Raw genomic sequence first — 4,860 nt, forward strand, 5'->3', positions numbered from 1 at the left:
AGTGCCCTGTCACAATCTCAGCTCACTCCAGCCTCCCCCTCCCAGGATCAAGCGATTCTCCTGCCTCAGCCTCCTAAGTAGCTGGGATTACAAGCATGAGCCACCATGCCTGGCCCTCTTTTTTTAAGACAGAGTCTCACTCTGTTGCCCAGGCTGGTGTGCAGTGACATGATCTCAGCTCACTGCAGCCTCTGCCTCCCGGACTCAAGTGATCCTCCCACCTCAGCCTCCCTAGTAGCTGGGACCAAAAGCGTGTACCACCACGTCTGGCTAATTGTTGTACTTTTATTTATTTATTTATTTATTTATTTATTTATTTATTTATTGTTGCGTGAGGGGGCAGGTGGCAAGGTGCCACACCTGAGTGGGGTTGGCCAGATTTTTCTCCAATCGCGAACCTCAGTGGTGCAATGGGAGATGAACACAGGAAGGCTATGGCCTCACGGGCCCTGTGACATTATGGCAGGATCCAGGGAAGGGAAGCAAAGCAAAGTAACAGGCAGCAGACTGTGGCAAGAATATGGAATGCATCACAAATTTGCATGTCATCCTTGTGCAGGGGCCATGCTAATCTTCACTGTATAGTTCCAATTTGAGTATATGTGCTTCCGAAGTGAGCACAATTTTTGTGTTTTTTGTAGAGACAGGGTCTTGGTATGTCACCCAGACTGGTCACAAACTCCTGAACTGAAGTGATTCTACCACCTTGGCTTCCCAGAGTACTGGGATTACAGGCATGAGCCACAGTACCTAGCCTCAAATGGAAAATTTAAAACAAAAATACAATAACAAAAATTTAAAACTCACTAGATGGACTTAATTAATGCTATGAAGAGGAGGAAGAGTCAGGAGACAAGGGTGGATTGATAGAAAGCACTCAAACTGGCCAGGCGTGGTGGCTCATGCCTGCAATCCCAGCACTGTGGGAGGCCGAGGTGGGTGGATCATTTGAGGTCAGAAATTCGAGACCAGCCTGGCCAACATGGCGAAACCCCGTCTTTACTAAAAATACAAAATTAGCCAGGCATGGTGACACATGCCTGTAATCCCAGCTACTCGGGAGGCTGAGGCAGGAGAATTGCTTCAACCCGGGAGGCGGAGGTTGTGGTGAGCTGAGATCGCACCATTGTACTCCAGCCTGGGCAACAAGAGCAAAACTCTGTCTCCAAAAAAAAAAAAAAAAAAATAGTACCTAAACTGACCCTTGACAGGGTGGCTCACGTGTGTAATCCCAGCACTTCAGGAGGCGTACGTGGGTGGATCACCTGAGGTCAGGAGTTTGAGACCAGCCTGGCCAAGATGGTGAAATCCCATTTCTATTAAAAATAGAAAAATAAGCTGGGTGTGGTGGTGTGTGCCTGTAATCCCAGCTTCTCAGCTATGCGGGAGGCTCAGGCAGAAGAATCATTTGAACCAGAAAGTCAGAGTTTGCAGTGAGCTGGGATTGCACCACTGCACTCCAGCCTGGTGACAAAGTGAGACTCCGTCTCAAAAAAAAAAAAAAGCCAGGCACAGTGGTGAGTGCCTGTAATCCCAGCTACTTGGGAGGCTGAGGCAGGGGAATCACTTGAATCCAGGAGGCAGAAGTGGAGGTTGCAGTGAGCCGAGATCACACTACTGCACTCCAGCCTGGGTGACATAGTAAGACTCTGTCTCAAAAAAAAAATAAAAAAGGAAGCTGGTGGCTACTGGGGAACACACCTCAGGGGATACTGGGGTGGCTGCTTCACTCATTCCTTCCTTCATTCTTTTCATATCTTTGGAGCATCTATTCTGTGTCTGGCACTACTCTTTGTTGGGGGATAGAAGACAGGGTAACCTTGGGGAGGACAGAGGTGGGTCAGGGAAGTAGGGGCTGCTACTTGAGATTACAGGAGTGGGTGTGTCCCAAGGTTCCAGAGGCAAGGGAGCTTAGGCAGGAACCCTGGGAAAGAGGGAGGAAGACTCTGATCTAATGACTGCCTACCACATGTCAGGCTGGCAAGCGCTGTCTCACAGCAACCCTGCAAGCTTGGTCCTGTTTTCCTCACTTTGCAAATAGAGAAAATAAGGTACGTGCACAGTTGGTAAGTGGTAGAGCCAGTTCTGAGCCTGGGTTGGCCTCACTCCAAATCCCATTTCTTTTATTTATTTATTTATTTATTTTTTATGAGATGGAGTCTTGCTCTGTCACCCAGGCTGGATTGCACTGGCTTGATCTTGGCTCACTACAACCTCCGCCTCCTGGGTTCAAGCAATTCTCCTGCCTAAGCCTCCCGAGTAGCTGGGATTACAGGTGTGCACCACTGCACCCAGCTAATTTTTGCATTTTTTTTTGTAGAGATGGGGTTTCACCATGTTGGCAAGGCTGGTCTTGAATTCCTGACCTCAGGTGATCCACCCGCCTCGGCCTCCCAAAGTGCTGGAATTACAGGTGTGAGCCACAGTGCGTGGCCTCTTTTTATTATTATTATTTTTTAGAGAAAGGGTCTAACCCTGTCACCCAGGCTCTAGTGCACTGGCATAATCATGGCTCACTGCAGCCTGAACCTTCTGGGCTCAACCTATCCCCCTGCCTCAGCCTCCTGAGCAGCTGGAATTACAGGCATGCACCACCACACCTAGCTAATCTTTGTTTTTTGTAGAGATGGGGGTCTTACTATATTGCCCATACTGTCCTCAAACTCCTGGCCTCAAACAATCCTCCTGCCTCGGCCTCCCAAAGTGCTAGGATTACAGGCATGAGCCACAGCGCCTGGCTTGAATCCCATTTCTTTCCACCATCACAAGGAACAGAACTAGTCCTTCAGCAGCATTGTTCCTTGGGATGTGTCTGCAGAGGCTTTGGAGACAATGAGAGGCACCCAGTGAACAGGGAGGGAAGGGGATGAAGGAAGGGCACTGGCTTTTTCAGACCCTTCTCAGGGAACAGGGAAGAACACACTCATTCACTCCTTCATTCACACATTTAGTCAACTTTTTTTAGAGACAGGATCTCATTCTGCCAGCCTGGCTGGAGTGCAGTGGCACAATCATAGCTCACTGCACCCTTGAGCTCCTGGGTTCAAGCGACTGTCCCACCTCAGCCTCCTGAGTAGTTTGGAGTACAGGTGCACACCACCACACTTAGCTAAGTGTTTAATATACTGAAGAGATGGGATCTCACTATGTTGCCCAGGCTGCTCTCAAACTTCTGGCTTCAAGCGATCCTCCCACCTTGGCCTCGAAAAGTACTGAGATTACAGGTGCAAGCCACTGTACCTGGCCATATTTAGTAAAATCCTTACTGAGCCCTATGGGGTGCCAACCATGGTATCGAGGTGCTGGGGATATGCATGCGTGAGGGTGACACATGCTTACCCTCATAGAGCTTCCATCTGAGAAGGCAGGCAGACACTCCAGCATGCTAAGTGGTGTGACAGGGGCTCATTGTGCCCCACGAGGCTCAGAGAATTATGTAACACAGAATTGCATGGTGGAGGGAGACTTCTTGGAAGAGTTTACTGCTCATGAAATACTGGGAAGGCTGGGCGTGGTGGCTCACACCTGTAATCCCAACACTTTGGGAGCCTGAGGTGGCTGGATCAAGAGGACAGGAGATCGAAACCATCCTGGCCAACATGCCTGAAACCTGTCTCTACTAAAAATACAAAAATTAGCTGGGTGTGGTGGCGTGTGCCTGTACTCCCAGCTACTTGGGAGGCTGAGACAGGAGAATCGCTTGAACCCAGGAGGTGGAGGTTGCAGTGAGCCGAGATCATGCCACTGCACTCCAGCCTACGCCACAGAGTGAGACTCCATCTCAAAAAGGAGAAAAAAGAAATGCTACGAAGAGCCTTCTGGAAAGTTACATACAGGAGGGTCTGCTAATGGCAGAGCTGATTGATCACAATCACAGCTGACATGAGCCCAGTGCTGTCCGGTAACAGTATGTGGGGTGGTGGGTGACAGGGAGAAAGGCTAGAAGCAGGGCCAGGGCATTGGGGCCTGACAGGCCTTATAAGAAGTTCAGACTGGGTCCAGGGCAATGAGGGGAAACCAGTGAAGCGTGTGAAGTTGAGGGTGATGACCTGAGAAGCCTGAGGCTGCAACACAAGGGGAGAACTGTCCAAAGGTTTGCCAAGTTCAGGCCAGGCACGGTGGCTCACGCACTTTGGAATCCCAGCACTTTGGAAGTCTGAGGTAGGTGGATCACCCGAGGTCGGGAGTTCCAGGCTGGCCTGGTCAACGTGGTGAAACCTCTTCTCTACTAAAAACACAAAAAATTAGCCAGGCATGGTGGTGGGTGCCTGTAGTCCCAGCTACTTGGGAGGCTGAGGCACGAGGATCGCTTGAACCCAGGAGACATAGGTTTCAGTGAGTCAAGATCGCACCATTGCACTCCAGCATGGGCAACAGAGCAAGACTCTGTCTCAAAAAAAAAAAAAAAAAAAAAAAAAGCAGCGTGCAGGAAGGTCTGCCGGTGGCAGAGGTGAGTAATCACAATCGCAGCTGAGGTAAGCCCACTGCTGTTTGAAAACAGAGTGTGTGGGGTGGCAGGTGACAGGGAAGGAGGCCGGAAGCTGGACCAGGGTATCCGGGCCCAACAGGTCTTATGGGTCCTGGGCAATAATGGGAAATTGGTGAAGTGTGTGAGGCTGGGGGCGATGACTTGTGAATCTAGAGGCTCCAGCACGAGGGGAGAGCTGTCCAAAGATTTGCCAGACTCGGGCAGAACGGTGCAAGAGTGAGCATGTGAGTTCTGTCTTTTTTTTTCTCATGAACCAAGGTTTCTAAGAAGGGCACAGAGCAGTGAGCAATAAAGCTAGGAGTGACTAAGGGTGATCCAAGTAGGAGCTGCCAGCGCCAGGTGCCAGGGCTACAGTTTCTAGCTTTGGAGCC

The 4,860-nt window shown here is 50.2% G+C and overlaps 1 non-coding gene across 1 annotated transcript; it reads right to left on the reverse strand.

Moving 5' to 3' along the window:
* Positions 1-514: 514 nt before the first annotated feature.
* On the reverse strand, positions 515-621 carry LOC115935542 (U6 spliceosomal RNA). Its single transcript, XR_004071150.1, has one exon. It is a non-coding gene; the product is annotated as a U6 spliceosomal RNA (small nuclear RNA).
* Between the last annotated feature and the right edge of the window lie 4,239 nt (positions 622-4,860).

This window comes from Gorilla gorilla, chromosome 6 (genome assembly GCF_029281585.2).
Source record: "Gorilla gorilla gorilla isolate KB3781 chromosome 6, NHGRI_mGorGor1-v2.1_pri, whole genome shotgun sequence".
NCBI classification, from domain to species: Eukaryota; Metazoa; Chordata; class Mammalia; order Primates; family Hominidae; genus Gorilla; species Gorilla gorilla.